The sequence below is a fragment of the Topomyia yanbarensis genome, chromosome 3 (assembly GCF_030247195.1).
Source record: "Topomyia yanbarensis strain Yona2022 chromosome 3, ASM3024719v1, whole genome shotgun sequence".
Taxonomy (NCBI): domain Eukaryota; kingdom Metazoa; phylum Arthropoda; class Insecta; order Diptera; family Culicidae; genus Topomyia; species Topomyia yanbarensis.
The window spans coordinates 152,303,964-152,320,720 of record NC_080672.1 but is presented as its reverse complement, the minus strand read 5'-3'; the positions used below and the strand labels follow the sequence as shown (position 1 = coordinate 152,320,720).

At 40.0% G+C, this 16,757-nt stretch overlaps 1 long non-coding RNA gene and 1 pseudogene across 1 annotated transcript; one reads left to right on the top strand and one right to left on the bottom strand.

Annotated features, from left to right (window-relative positions):
* The first annotated feature begins 304 nt into the window (after window positions 1-304).
* Window positions 305-1,512, top strand: LOC131692405 (uncharacterized). The gene is made up of 3 exons (XR_009305977.1): window positions 305-618; window positions 675-1,230; window positions 1,299-1,512. It is a non-coding gene; the product is annotated as an uncharacterized LOC131692405 (long non-coding RNA).
* A 363-nt stretch (window positions 1,513-1,875) lies between these two features.
* On the bottom strand, window positions 1,876-3,068 carry LOC131692404 (survival motor neuron protein-like; annotated as a pseudogene).
* Between the last annotated feature and the right edge of the window lie 13,689 nt (window positions 3,069-16,757).

Here is a 16,757-nt window from a genome sequence, read left to right as displayed (position 1 = left end):
TTTTTCAAGAAACTTGAAATTGGTTCATATAAAATATTCTAATCTAAGCAAATTAAGTTTTGGACACAACCGAAAATTAACTAATACTTTGGCAACATTGGTCGGGAGGAGTGTATCATTTTCAACAGGGATTAGCAAAACATAAGAAAAGGTGGAAAAAGAAACCAGCTGGCGGATCCTGTCCTAGCGTATAATGGGCTTCTCAACAAACTACGATCAACGCTGCAATTCACAGGAGACGAGGAAACAGCGATGCTAGCAACGACGCTGTTAGTGGACGGTCAAACCAACGACACGACTAGACACTTGCATTTCAATACTGTATCGAAAATCTGACTATCCCTCAGTGACTGTGGTAACTGGTACTGTCAAATTCGATATTTGGTTGCAAAATATATAAGACTAGCAGCACTTAAAAATCTTTTGTTATTTTTCTCTAACAACCGTTTTCTTACTGTTGCAACCCTTGGTTACGCAGGGTTTTATAAACAATGAAAAATATTTCGCCGCTTTATTAAGCCCCATTAGAAATTCTGTTAAATTCACGAAAAATCAGTCTACCTTATGTGAATCGTGTCTACTGTTTAGCCTGTTTGCGTTCGGCACGGTGAATTAGCGGTAAGTAGTAAACATTATTCAAACAATTTGATTTTATGTCCATTTATTATCTCCAGTGGCCACATTACTAAACAAGGCAGTTACCGCTCGTCATCAATTTCAACAAATTGAGAAATCTGCAGCAAAGAGATTGGTGACAAAATAAAGAAAAAACCCTGTTAGCCGTAATAGTTAACGAGAACATGGGCATTTTCCTAGTACATCAGTTAAGGAAGGTTCAAAAGTTTGTGCTGAATTCTCCCCATGGCAATAAATCCTAGGCGATAACGCGGCAACGAGGAACAGTTTTGCCAGCCGCTAGTATACCGATTCGCTACGGACAAACTGAGAAAATGAATACATCTATCGATTACGTTCACATGCTTAACACGACCCCAGTTAAACTCATTCTGGAAATGGTTCGGAATTCTGAGTAGAGTAGAGTAGAGTTGGTTTTTAGCTCAAATGCAATCACCGATTACGACTCAATCGGTTCCGGAATCAGTTGTTGCATTTGAACTGAAATCCATTCTGACTCCATTCAGGATACCGAATCAAATTCCAAATGGTTTGACCGAGACGATGTGTGCAACTACTTGAGTGGAAACGCATCAAACCAAAGATGGTGTCAAGGTAATATGTAGCATGTTTTAGAACCATGGTAAGGGCAAATGGAAACTGATCAATTTTTGTTTTTGCAGATTCCGGAATCATTAAAAAGTATAAGCTGGAAAAATACCGCGAAGACCTTTCGTGAGGCCAGCACCCATCGAGGTAGAAGCTGCAAATCAAGCTAAAAGGTTAAGGAAGGCAAAAAGGAAAGTCCTGCTGCATACATTTCGAAAAAAATCTATCGTTACCAATTTTCGATGGAAGAATTTTGTTTCCTATGCATTTATAAGGTCGAAAAATAAATTTGGGCATGATTAGTTCTTTCGTGTATTTCCAAATTTCTAATAAAATGCAAACTTGGAGCATTCAATATTAATTATTCCTTTCCATTTTGGAACAACAGAAAGATAAGCGCCTTACGCTAGCCGGGTGAGAAACTGAAATAAAAGTAGATTTCCGGAGTACAGTATATCTAGCACCAGAGCTGCTTCCTCGACTAACGGAACGAGAGCGGACATTATCCTTCCTTGGTTTCTTTTTCTGAAAACAATAACATAGGTTTAAGTTTTACATACAATAGAGAATTTTTACTTCATTACCTTGTTGCGCTGAAGCTCGAGTGATGGATACTTTGAAGGATTACAGTTTTTCTTTATTTTATTTAACTTTAACTTTTGAAACATAGGGCGATTTATTCAAAAAAGGCTCAATTCAAATTCAGTTCAGATGAGAAAAAAAACCTTACCTGCTAAAAATAACGTAAGTCAATGAGAATACCTTAAAAACAACTATCTGCCACTACTCTAGGTCGGCCGGACCCGTTTCTGAGACATCTTCTGCCCGTGATACAGACCGGTGTAGTAGCCGCTAATGTACCAGGATATGAGCATAGCGGAAAGATTCTCCGACTCGACATCATCATTATCTAGCATCGGCGGTGGCGGTGGTACCACAAATGAGGCTCCCATTCACATCCCAGCACCGGAGCTAGCAGCCGCCGACGCTGCTGATCCAGCCATAGGCATTCGGAAGCTAGGACTGTAGTTAATCCTAATGTTGCTAGCTTTCTTAGTCAACTTCTCCTCATCGTCGCTAACTTCCATCCGTTGGTGATCTTCTTCAAAGGCTAGTTCTGCTGCATCCTCACGCTGCTTGCGACGTGCCTTGCGTCCCCACGATGGCACCAAGCTGTCTGCCGCCACAGTCTGGTCGTTATTGTAGCCCACATAGCGAAGCAGTGTGCTGCCGTCCTTTGACATTGCCAAAATTTTGGCTTTATAATCTACGCCATCGTCGTAGGTGGCTCGGCAGTAATCGCCGATCTTGAACACCGGCTTGCTTCCCATTTCAACGGAACCTTTCTCGGTCGCAGTACCTTCATCTGCGGGAGGTTTACCTGGCAGCCCCGGTTTAACTTCCTCACTCGTAGTTTGCTCCGGTTGGCCTTGGATGTTACCTTTTTGTTAGTTTTCATGGCCAATCGCATGGCAACCTCCTCTCTGACCATTGTTAACGATTCGTCGTACTTGCGAATGATGAGCGTATCGTCCCAAATTTCGTCGTTCGAATGCTCACTTTCGGAGCTGCTGGAGCTCGGCTTAACGCGACCCAAGTTCATTCAATGGCAGTTCTGGTTATCACGGAGAACAGATTTTTAAATAAATAAATCGAGAATTTTATGAAAAACTGCTTCGAATTATAAAAGACGATTGAAATTTGTTTTTTTTTTGTGTTCTGAAACTGGAAATCTGGCAGACAAAAGCAACCGTTGCAGGTTCCTCATACGGAGGACAACGAAAGGTCGTACAATGCCGATAACCCGTTCAGAGTCCGTTTCTTATGAAATTTGTTTTTCAAGTTAGTTACTGGACTGGTATTGTGCAAATAACATGGTTGCTATACAGCAACTGAAAATCAATAAACAAAAGAAGTGTTGCTGAAGAAATATTTTTTTCGTTCGAATCAAGGGGTCACTCAATATACTGGTAACTGGCAGTAAATGACTCGGACCCTTTTTCTTCGCTATATTTCATAGAGTTTCAGGTCGTGTCGTTGGTCAAACTGAAGCGGAAAGCAAAGCGTTTTCGAACGCACTTTACATAGTGTTTTGCCGCTTCCGCCGACGCTTTTACTATTGGGCTTTTCGATTGATAGTGCACCGGGTAGTGGATTGCACTGGTTTTGCACTTTCTAGCAGAAGTGCAGAAAATTGGTTATGTTCAATTGCCACTTCTACTAGAAAGTGCAAAACCAGTGCAATCCACTACACCGGTGCATTGCCATCGAAAGCAGCATATGCAGTATTACGCGTTCTACACACGCAGTCCATAGAGATAATTCAAACCGAAGACCAGACATGACAATAGGGGGGTCGTTTTTGTTCCAATTTTAGCTTCTGATTGGTTGATCTGACTTTTTGCACCGTATGCAATGTTACTGCAGGATAGCAAAAGGATGTTTGGCAGTGTTGCTATATTTATAGGAAAATGTTGACATTACTTTTAACAAATAAAATTATCGTTAAAAGAGTAAAAATGATCAAATTCAACAGAGATTGTGCGGCAAAGTAGAACAAGCATCCACCACACATTTGCTGTTTACGTTGTTGATTAACTTTAACAAAAATATGACAGCAACCAAACCACAATCTAAAATTTTTCAGAAAACTTCATCGGCTTCATCAAACCTTACTAAACACCCATGACATGGAAAAATGGTGCAATTTATCAATATAGTGGATTCTAGATACAAAATATGTAGGCATGAAATAAATTAACAAGAATCCATTTTCATTAATAAAAATCGCAACAATATTCGGAGGATTTAGCAAGGGTGAAAATGTGCGAGAAGATGAATGTCGAAGGAAAAACAAGAAGCGAATGCCACGTCTTCTCTTAGGTTCAAAAGCATTCGCTTCGCTTGCTACTACCGCATAGCATACCGCGTAAGCATGTTATTGACCAAAGGGCCGATTTTTCCACCCTCGCTATACTTTTAAACCAGGTTCACCAGTACGTTTAAACCTGCCATAAGCGCTAAGCGAAGGTGAAGAAATCGGCCCTAAGGCTGGTTGGAATTTGTTTCCCATAGAAAAACTCTAGACAGAGAACAGAGAAAAACAGCATTTTGGCAACGTATGGCAACACGTCCAATGTTATAAGGATAGGCAACGCTCGATTGGATTCGTTTGTTGACAGCTAAACGCGAATCTAATCAATCCAAAACGGAGTCTCCACAGTTCTCTTTCTAGAGTTTTTCTAGTTTCCCCCAGCGATAGTAAGAGGCGAACAGGGTTTAACGTAAGTCGTGATCGTTTCTAACTTAAATTGTGACCTGTAAAATTTATTGTATTTTTTGTTTTTTTTTATTGGAAAAGTTTTGTAGATGGCTCAAGCAAAAACAGCTGAAACGTAATCAGTAGAGAGAGTTTTTAATGGAATCACCGAAAATATGAATCCAAAAAACTATAACACAACATTTAAAATTTCCACGTTTAGTAGCAGATTGCTTCTGGTTTAAGGCACAAAACTATTATAATCTACACTTAAACCAAGAATATCTACGAACTAATAGTACGGCGAACAAGTACGACTCATAATTAGGATCACGTGTAGGAAAAGCAGACTATTTTTTGTAAGATTAACTCGATTTCTCTATTGATTAATTGTACTAATTTGCATAGAATTTACAGTTTGAACTGCGCAGTAGTTATTTGCCGTGATCCGAACAGGGAGTAAACGGGTTCACTTCTAAAGGGTTACATATACTTATTAACTGAAAGATATGAGGACACCACTCAATAGAAAATATTGTCAAATGGAACTAAAACATTTAAATTCCAAAGTATTCTTGTTGAGTCAGAAGTATTTTGAAACAAACAGACTTTTTACTAAAAAAAGTTCAATAACTCTGTAACAGTTGAGATTTTATGGTGTGTATAGATCGATTATTCCCCAAATATGATCTTCTATCACACCTCGAGAAGTTCTTAACCACAAACAAAATACCCTGAATGTGCCTAGAATAAATGATTAAAGTGAAGCGACTTTGAAAAAAAATATTTTCTCTACTCATCAATCTCTTTACTAAAATCATAAGTGCCTTGGCGATTTGGAATGTTTTGTGGTACCGTTGGATTGGCATATCTCATCAGTCTGTTTAAACCCACTAGTAAAAGTGATCGTATCACAACTTTGAAATCGCAACCAGACTGTCATCATTCATAAACAGCGCGCATAATGCTCATTGCCCCCAGGTTCAATTGCTGACTGCAAAAAAGTCCCCTCCTGGCACCACTACATCCAGTCAGTCAACGCATTCCTGATTGACTGTACGGATAGTGTATTTTTATTATCGTCCGAGCTCGGCAATGCTGATTTTCGAATTATTTATATTAGTCCACATTTTGCTCCGGTTGTCTTATCGCGAGCGTCATCATCATTTGTCATATAAAGTTCTTTCCAGATTAGACAGCAATCGTGTTGGCATTGCTGCTGCACCACATTGCCTAGCGGTCTGATGACCAAGAAAACGTTTTCGTCTTGATCCGTACAAATATACATGAGCTGAAATGACGGGTAAGACGATGATCATCCCTCGTAGTGGTGAGGGACCATTCATAAAACACGTAGACCGAAATTTGTTCCAACGCACCCCTCCATCCATCTCCGAAAGTTTGATTGATTTCAAGTTTTTAATTATTAATGACAAGCCAAGTATCGATCCAAAATGCTTTTTGCATTGGTTTTGTTGAATTTACCGAAACCAACGTTCAGTTTCAATATCTCTTTCATTCATTCACTTCCCGCTGACTGAAATTTTATACAGATTCGAGTGCTTGAGTGCAGAGGAAATATAAATTCATTCACAAACCAAAGCATTCATTTGTAGTTATGTAGACAGTGATCTATATTTGGTGTATATTTGCTCGATAGTCCCTCTCAGGGCTAGTATAGAAGCAAAATTCAGTTTGCTTCTGAAACCGAACATATGCGAAGGTGAATGCGCTCTATCGAAAAAAACGAATGACGAAGGAAACGAACCAAACAGTATCATTCATTGCGGCGGGCATGAATTGTATTTCGTTTCTCTTTCAAGCTCACGCGGAGGTGTCAATTTTTTGAAGCTTTTGTCTATTAGGGGAGATGATCCAATAATGGATGAACTATGCCAACGCCTAAGCAATTTCAAAAGTAAACTAACTCAAATTTACTTATATATGCTATGTATTTGTATTTACATAAAAGAGTTTTCAATTCTACAGCTTAAAAAATACGTACATGTAAGTTAAAGCTCTACTTTTTGCAAAATGTTTAAAAAAAGGAAACGCTGTGTAAGACCCAATAGTTGTGATAGTGTTCCTATAGTTGTAATATCTGTTTTCACTCATCCACATGGGTTATTTCGTACCATTTCAACAAATATGATGTTTCGAACATTAAACATTATCAATTTAAAATAGTATAAATAGTATAAAAAATATTAATTTATTTTCAGTTTTTTGGTTTTACAGTAATACGTCCGACAAGGTTCCCGGGTAGGGTAATTTGGGGAGAGATGCCGCACATTTCTTAAAATCGATCCTGCATCAAAGTAAACCATTCAATATTTGATAAAATCAAGTTTATCAATTGCGACAAGTTTTGAAAATACTGTGAAATGAATTTTGTCATGAAAAAAAATCATCAAATTTCCATGAACATTTTTTAAAAAAAGGTCATTGCGGGAGAGATGCCGCATGTGCGGGTGAGATGCCGCACTATAGTCACAAACTGAAAAATGGTGAACAAAAGTATTTTAGCTATCGTTGATGTTTTTGTGATTAGGGGTCTTCGCTTGAGTTTCATGAAGTTTGATTACACCTATAAATCGGCCAGCACCTTCATTTTTCTTAAGGGGGTAATACCATTCCTAGAAGCATTTTTTTATTCAACATTTTAAAAATATTTTTTTTGCAACCTTGTGTAACGGTTAAGTTGGAGTAACTTAATTAAGGGTACAATTTATTTATATGTTTATCTGTGCGATATATTGGTAGGGATTCCGTAAAAGCAGTTTTTGGTTGTTTCTTCCAACAATGTATTTATATAACTTTGGTTTTTACTATCAATCCGTCGAAATTTTCATTTTTGTCCCAAGATTAACATCACTACAAATCAATGGTTTACTAAAATTAGTGTCCGAAACTTTAAAGAATTAACCGAAGTAACTAAAACATATCACCCGTTTAAATATATAGATAAATAGACTCATATTCCTATATGTCACTGTGTTAGGTCCGTTAGTTTGTGGATACATCTTATTAATAATCTATACCTGACGCAAATGATCATATAATGATATTCCGAGGTGAAAAAAAATACATTTTAGCTACGTATCCTCCGCCATCGAGTGCGGCATCTCACCCGCAATTTTGATGCGGAATCTCTCCCAATTGTATGGAAGAGATGCCGCACGACGACATTTTCCTCTGAAATTATGGATGACCGTGCTCATGATCAGAATGCCTTCTAAAAGGTCAGCTATTCAACTGATACATGATTTACCAAAAAAAAAGATCAAACAATTTCATAAAACGAAATTTTAATGTGGTACTGAAAAAATTTCGGCACTCCGTAATACAACTGGACGCACATAATCATTAATAATTTTTTTGTGAGTTAATAACAAAGATTATTTTACATCTCCAGTGTTGTAATTCTTCGAAAGACAAACTCACAATATCATATTATCGTATAAAATTGACTCTATATACGAGATATAGAAAGTGCGGCATCTCACCCGACGCGGCATCTCTCCCGAAATTACCCTACCTTTTCATATTTCAATCCATGAAATTCCAGTGTTCTTCTTTAAGCTGGAGATTGGCATTTAGTGACATCTTAGAACGTCCCCAAGCTTAGCTTTTTGGGAATAATATTGATGATGTGGAAAACGTGGACCTGGGGAAGGGCTTCTACATTTTTTACCCCGTAGCAGGCCGACAACCCGATCAGAAACACATAACAAGAATATTTCAAAACTATATCTCCCGTTGTTGCTTGTTATAATTTTCTGTTATTTTAACTACTAACGAGACCAAATTTATAACACGATATGTTACGAAAATTGCATTCTGTTATAATCTTGTTATTTCATTCTGATCGGGAAGGGTACCCGGGTACCGACAAAACTGAAATGCTCATAATTGCGGCATTTTACAACCGATTTCGACTCTTTTTGATGTTTTGGATTCAGGAACCCATCTAATTTGTAAATTCTGTAAAAATGAACCGGATGAATTATCTGGTAGTCGGGATTTCGGATTTTTCGATTTTTCGAGTGTTCCAGTATTGGAATCCCTATTGTGAATTTCAATGGGATACTGGCAGAATTGATATCAAAATTCTTGGAATTGCCTCAGAAGAATGCATCTTAGGGTCCTGGAATCATTTGGTGATTTAACCCCGAAACTGGAATTCCGGAGCAGGTTCCCATGGGGTCGTAGCCCGATTAGAATGAAATAACAAGATTATAACAAAACGCAATTTTTGTAACATATTGTGTTATAAAGTAGGTCTCGTTAGTAGTTAAAATAACAGAAATTTATAACAAGTAACAATTCGAGATATTGTTTTGAAATATTTCTGTTATGTGTTTCTGATCGGGAGGTGACCGTTCCGAGGTCAAAGCGTTGTATGATCCCGTATCGATAAATAACAGATTTCTGTAACAATTGCAACAATTTTGATACCCATTTTGCCAGTATTCCATTGAATTTCATAACTAGTGTCCCAATATCGGAACCGGAGGGGGGGGAGGAATCTGAGTTCCCGGGAACCATATGAATTCCTCAATTTATTCACACTCGACCTCATACGACTGAGTTATACATTGAACAAAAACACATGCTTGAAGAGTTAGAAAGAGACATAAATTTTTGCACCTCACCTCATTACAATCGAAGGCGTTTGACAGTTCAGCTCTATGGAGTACTTTACAATCTGTAACTGAATTAGTGTGTTTAACGATTTGTTTTCCTCCTGTCCTGTCATACGTGGAGGAATACAAATCGAAAATAGTTTTTTAGTCGGATTATTTTCTGACCAACCGGTATTGTACGTCTCCGGAATAAGTTTTACAGCGACAAAGTGCATTTCAACACTATTGTAAATACTTCCGGCAAACAATTTCAGATGTTCAAATTGGCTGACAGTTTCATATGTGACAGCTGAAGGAAAACAACCCCCAAGTAGTGTGCGTGAAATGTTTTGCATAGAACTCTATAGTTCTTGGTGTTTCATTTGTGATATCATTTGAGTTTGTTGCCTGCATATTTCTAGAGATGCGCATTCAAGAAATAAATACGAACAGGTATTGAGTCAGTACTTTATGCCTAGCACACCGGAACAGGATAGATTCAATAAGAAATATGGGAGACAGTGTAAGAATGATCCAAATCATGGGATACTGGCCAACAGTGTTTCAAGCAAAAATATATGTCATTCTAGAATGCTAACTGCATGTCTGAAAAGCAAATAACGGTACGCAAATATCTGCATTTTTCTGATAGGCTGCGCTCAACGCATTAAGGGCTCCTACATGTCGTTCAAAACTAGTACACTCTCATTCTTGCACTCCGACCAAGAAACTATGAAAATTTATACTGGGTTCCAGGACATAGTGGCGTTGCAGGGAACGAAAAAGCCGATGAGCTAGCAAGAAGAGGGTCTTCCACTAATTTTATCGACCCAGAACCATTCTGTGGAGTCTCACTGAGTGCCCTCAAAATGGAACTGAAAAAGTGGGAAATCACAGCTATAAAGAACAACTGGAGTACGACAATCATAGAAATTTATCTCATCCAACGAGAAAAAAGTCTGAAGTTGCTAAACTACTAAACAAAAAAGAGCTATGCATCATGACAGGACTACTTACAGGACACTGTCCGAGTAAATATCATCTTAAGAAAATTGGTATGCTTACAAATGGTAGGGGAGACCGGGGCTAGTTGGCGGTGTTTTCAGTTTTCATTTTTTACCGCTTTGATTTTGGTAGATCTTGCAAAATAGAACACGTTGCATGAAAGGGTAGATTGTTGGCAACATCTCTAAATTTTATTAAAATGTTTGATACGTTGTCTTCATTTCTAGAGACAAAAATATGAGACGCGGAAAAGCCGCCAACTTACCCCAGCCTCGGGGCAAGTTGGCAGTATGTATGGGGTAAGTTGGCGGACTGACAGAAAATAAGCAATCTAATGGAAATATAATTACATAAGTGGTCCCTGGTCCATATGAAATGTGCCGATTGTCTTTTCAATAAAACTGTATAGTATTCGACACTTGTCATTATATTTCAGTCTCAATACCCCGTCATTTTGATTTCGACGCGTACTCCATATTCAAAAGCAAATTTTCGAAATTCTTCAGGCGATTGGCTGAAATAATTGTCCCCTGCATTGACGAGAGACACAAGAAAAAGTTTCTCTTACTTTGTTTGGAATGAATTCCAGAAACAAAAATATATCATGACTATTTTTGCACTATAAATAGTACCGCCAACTTGCCCCGTGTGAGTTACCGCCAACTTACCCCAACCGCATATTTTATAAAAAAGGATTTAAAAAATTACTTTTGGGTATGAATAGGTATAATAGCTCTACGGATGCTGAAAGCTCTTTTCACACTCAGCGCACCCGATTTACCCTAAAAACTACTATCACAACCCTGCACCAAATTTTTTTTTTGAATTTGTAGACCAGTGTTATTCATTTTGAATTACATTTAAGGTGTTAGTGAGGCAAACCGTATTTAGGGAGGGGGGGGTCTAACTCCCCTCTTAGGTTAGTAAGGGAAAAGGTAGGAAGTAGGATACATTGTATATTGACATTGTCATTGGTCATATTAATATACCGTTTGTATGTATGTGTTGGGAACTAAACCTCGTTGGGAAAAGAAACTAACGGGATGCAAATCAGGACTAGAACCAACAAACAAATATTCATTAAAACGCCTATTTACATGCTAGGCTATAAAAACGCATGATTAGTAGCCGTTCGAATGCAAGATGAAGAGAAAGATCCGTTTTGGTTCGAATGAGCTATATAAACTTCTCATCATTGCAGCAGCGATCACAAATGGGAGAACTAGCAGACGTTGGTATGTGTTATTCAAGTTTTTTCTGCACTGTGTAATCAACAACGCTGTGGGGTTCGATATTGTATTTTACACTAAAGAATCGTTTAGGAGCTTTCGCTCACAGTTTAAGAGCGAAACAAACAGATGCCTTTACGCTCCCGAAGATTCGTTTTGGGTTTAGGTTGAATGATATTCTATTAATAGAGGAATCCATAGATACGTACTTAATGATAATGAAACTAAATTTTGTCATAAATTGAATACTAGTTAGTTAATCTTGTATTTCTAATATTTGTAGTTATTCAATGTTTTGTAGATATTTTCCTTCTTTTTAACATGAGATGTTCTTTCTATATACTACTTAAATATGAGTCTACAAGAAAATTGTGTAATTCTGAAAATAGAGTTCGATAAGGCCTGATTTCAGTGAAAGAAATCAAAGTATTGATAGACGACATATGAGCAAAGTTATTATTTTTTATTTGCGAGGCTTCAACCTTAGAGGTCATTCGCCTTAAAAAATTATTTACATGTCATTTAACATTTATATAACATTCAACATAGTATTGCGAGACTGCGGACGACCTCCCAAAAGCCAGCTCGGTGTTAGGAGGCCCCACATGGTGAATGGAGTTGACGTGAGCGATATTCGACTGCGGGGAACCATTTACCGGGGCTTCTCTTTATCTTTTGAAAATGTCCCGATTGCCTCCTCCAATGAGAAATAAAGTCATCGAGGATCTTTGCCATGATAGTCTTGATAATATCGGCCGATGGTACCGACTTGGTCAACCATTTGCGGGATAGTCTTCCGCGCGTTGCTAATTGGTCAGCGTTTTCATTGTCACTGATCCCGCAGTGGCGAGGTTGGATATATGGTGGTCAGCGGGTCGCAGGTGGTCTCGATGGCCTGGATCGTCGGGATAGCCTGTGGTTTTCGGGTGATGACTAAAGCGATCGCTGCTGCTTCTGCTGAAAAGGCAGAGCAGGTTGAAGGCCAGCTCCGATACAGCTGACGCCTACCCTACCCCGTCGTTCAGTTTGGATCCGTCTGTGAAGATCAAGTTGTGTTGGGACCACGCTCAGCCCATGTGCGGTTACGAACTCTGCAACAGCGGGCTAACAGAGGTATGTCTGAACCAGCGAATTCCTGAATGATGTATTTTGCTGTTTGCAGTATTACGCATTCGTATCCAGATGTTTTCTCTAGGTATCCCAAAATCCGTTGGAGAATAGTGGTCGCGGCTGCCCACCTGAACGGTAGGAAGCCAGCCTCAGCACAGGTGGCCTCGGCAGTGGTACTAGGTAGTAGTTTTGTTACTAGGTGTATGGTACCATAGAACAGGAGGGAGAGAATGTCAATGAGCCCGTTGCCTGGTGATCTCTTTACCGTAAAATATTCTGCTGTGGACCAAGGCTTGCCCGATATGCAGGGCAGTAGTTCTGTTACACTTGGGATGGCGGGCGCTAATCACTCGTATTAGCCTCTTCCGACTCTCGCTATCGCGCTTGATCTTCCACAAGTATGGGAGGAATGTCGGGTGGCGATCTATAGTTAATCCAAGGATGTTGGATTCTCGTGTGAATGGAGTTGACATTTTCGCGAGCTCAACTGGCCTGCCGGTAGCCACGTGGTGGGTGTTGCAGCAGTGCGCTATCGCACACTTAGATGCGGCTATATTGAAACCGACAGATTCGGCCCACCGACTGCACTAACAGCGGCCTGTAGCTTTCTTCGTAATCGTCGTATCGTTTTCGCAATGGCCATAAAGGATGATGTCGTCCGCATAAACGAATATGTGAACTGCCTGAGGTAGCGCTGCGAAGAGGAAGTTCATACGAATGAGGAAAAGTGTTACTGCCAGCACGGAGCCCTGAGGGAAGCCGTTGGCTTCGGTGAAAGTTTCCGATTAACTGCCCCCGATGTACAGAGGAGTAGGTTTATTAGTCGTAAGTTTTTTGGAGTGCGGGCGTCTTCACACCTTTTGGGTATAGGTATCACTAATGCAGTTTTCCAGGAAAAGAGGATGCCTGACCAATCTAAATTCGGTTTAAGCTCTCCAACCGAGCTCTCTTACCCCCCGAAGGGCATGCTGACGGAGAGGGTAGCCTTCGTTGTCGTGGCCGGCGGATTTTCCATGCGCTGTGGAGAGAGCATATGTCAGTTCAACTCCAGTGAAGGGTTTGATGAAGTTCTGTCCGAAATCGGGCGGTGGGAATGCGAAGGGGTTCTCCTCGATCTTCCTTTTTTGTTTCAGAAAAGAGGAGAACAAGGCTTCGTCAACTGAGAGTGATGAGAAATGCTTCTCTAGCTCATTAGCGATTTCCAGCGGCTCGATAGACCCCATTATTAATGAGAGAGAATCTTAGTTGCCTCCGAGGAAGGAGTCTCCCAGTTGCCTAATGAGATGTTCTAACTTATTCCCGACGTTGTGAGCTCCGCAGGGGATATAAACGTAGACTACTGTGCATTTTTCTGGGTATGATAAGGTTCGTGCGACTGCGGTGAGGTCCGTATCGAGCTGGACCGGAACCGACGGTATGTCTGCTCTGATCGCGAGACCGATGGTCTGAAATTTATTCGCACCACTGCTCGATTCCCATGAATACTTGTTACTGAACCATGGCTAGGGATTGATGCTATCTCTAATGTGCGTTTCCTGCAAAGCGAGGCATATGGGTTGAGTGTTAGCAATGATACTCTATATATCGCCAAGACATTTTCTGAGGCCGTTCAGGTTCCATTGTATTGCGAGAGTATATTGTCACCTTCAGTCCCAGTTTCTTTCGTTGTTGGCCTTTTTTTAGAGTGCCCCTTCCAATGACCGCAATGGGTTTGGCAAGGAGTCCGTGTGGGTTGAGAATCCGTTCTTTTTTTGTTAGGACATGAGAATGATCCATCTTCCGGGGCATGGTCGACCGCGTGTTGGCTGATGTTTCTTTTTTCTATAATGGGGGCTGAGCTGATCATAGGTTTTGGATTGAGTAGATGGACTTACCTGGGCGTCTCCCGGTTTTGGGTTTTTTGATGTTGCAGAGCGATTCAATGTTATTATTGCTGTGGAAGCTCACGTGAGTCCCTCCTGGTAACCGTGGGGGGTATGGCGAGGGCTACACGAAATCTGATTTTCGGTCGTCACTTGATTGTCGTCTGGGTCTGAAGGCAACTGGGTACCAAGAGCATCCGGGGATTGGGCTTAGCGGTCGCTGGTTTGGCTTCGTGTCGGTATGGCGTACCAGCTGTCATCCTCTGGGGCCTCCGGATGGAGGCCGGCTAGAAGAGCCCGGTTCGCCGCTAGATAGGCTGGGTGGTGATGAGGGTAATGGAGTTGGGGACCGGTGAACCTGGTGGCATAACGTCCCCATCGTTGCTGATTTGGATGTTTGTGTGTTTGGCGGGTTCTGGTGGGTAGTCGAGCTGCAAAATGGCCCGCGGTGGCGCGGGGCACCAGAGACGACCAAGGAATCCACCTGACTGATGCAAGTAGTTCCTGTTTGGAGTGAGGGGGCACAAGATGCTCGATTTGTTATTATGTGGGTTATTTCCCTGGGAGTTTCCCATGGTTCCCTCACCAACAGCCACCTGGGGCTCGTCGGTGGAGGCCGGTACTTCCCCAGACGGGGTCGGTGTGTGTGTTTGCTTGTTGCTGTAGTTGTTTCATTGTTGTTTGTTGCTGTAGACTGTTCGTTAGGTAAACATGTTAATCGGAGATATCGTTCGCCGCGCCTATGCTGCCTGCTGAGGACTCTGGTTTGGAGATTGACCTTCTTGATTTATCGTTGTTGGATTGGTCTGGTCAGAGGTATTTTTGCGAGATTTTGGGTGATTTGAATGTAAACTAAATTTTGACAGCTTTTTGAAGGGCATAACTCAAGTGTTTTTTTTGCATAATTTCATCATAGGAGCTACATCCGGTTATTTTCGTTTTTCGAAGAAACGGTTGATTTTATGCATTGCATTACTTCATCAAAATTATCCATGTGACTAAATACATCATAAAATCATTAGAAGTAATTCACTAGTTGGTTTAGTTATTGTTTAGAAAGCTGTTCGTCATGTACTTGCGATAAGCAGTCAAAATTAAAAAAAAAAACTTTGCAAAGAGACGCATGGTTATTGCTGACATTAGAATTGAATAATCACTTTGTTAAAAACCGCTGTTAATAAACGTTCCATAACGTGAGTTCCGAACGCTCCCCGATTGAGACCTGTTAACGTTCACGGAAGCGCAGTGAAATAAACAGGATAAAACGAATATACGCGGGCTTTTTCCGTGCGTCGACTAATTATTGTTGGACGATATTTCCCGGGTTTTTTAGCCGTAAGATGTCGCTACTGATAGTGTCATTCTGTGCAGCTGTATCAAAGGACAGTTCATAGTATGTGGAGCTGCTGAGCCTGCATTGAGATTAATTTGATCAAATTCATCCGGATCAAGCTTGTATCGCACTTACGTTGGCCAATACGAACAGGCAAGCAAAAGTGAGTTAAATACACATTAATAATTAGTTGCTTCTGAATTGAATACCCTAAAGTGAATTCCCAAAACATATCCTATATTGTGAAATTGTAAAACCTAAATTTTGTATCATAAATCGTATAACCTAAATTAGGATGTGCAATTGAATAACCTAAAATTGTGACCTAACCTAACTTCATGCAAACGAGCATAGTCATGCCTAACGATATAATCACAATTACATGCTTGTTTCGTGATAGGATTCACTACCGAGAACAGTGCAGTTGAACCATCTTGTTCCATTGCGGAAAACTTTCACTTTCAACTTTCAAATAGCATTGAGAACATGATATACGAGGGTTTTACTAGAGATCAAGAGAGGGGATCAGAGGAAAGTATGATTTTTTGGAAGGATAAGGTATTCAGAAAGTTTAAAATTCGGTAAATATTTTCAACCAATTAATATTTCTGAAACTATTTCTTGATAACTTGCGCAGTAACTGCCTATTTTATTCGTATTAGGGAGGATGCCTCACCATTTCATTAATTACTCGAACTACAATTGATGCAATGCGTATAAATTGGCACTAATATCTTTGATTTCTTCTTTTGAACCGATATGATAACAAAAATCGCCTTGTAATTTGAAGCAATGTGTTGAATAAAAGATGGCTTACGCCGCTCTAACCAACAGCTAGATGTTGACATGTTTCGGGTGAAAATATGCTCATTTCCCCAGGTGAGGTTTTTAAATTTCAACATTTTTATTATTTAGGACGAGTATGAAGCTCTCCCAGGAATGACAAGATTTTTCTATAGCGCGTGAAAAGAACTTTCCGTGGCCGTATGCGTAATATACGTAACCACAAACAAAATTTGTTTTTTTTGTTTGTTTACTTCAGAATTCCACCTGAAGAATTTCGAAAATTCTCTTTTGAATACGAAGTGTGCGCCGAATTTAAAATGCCGG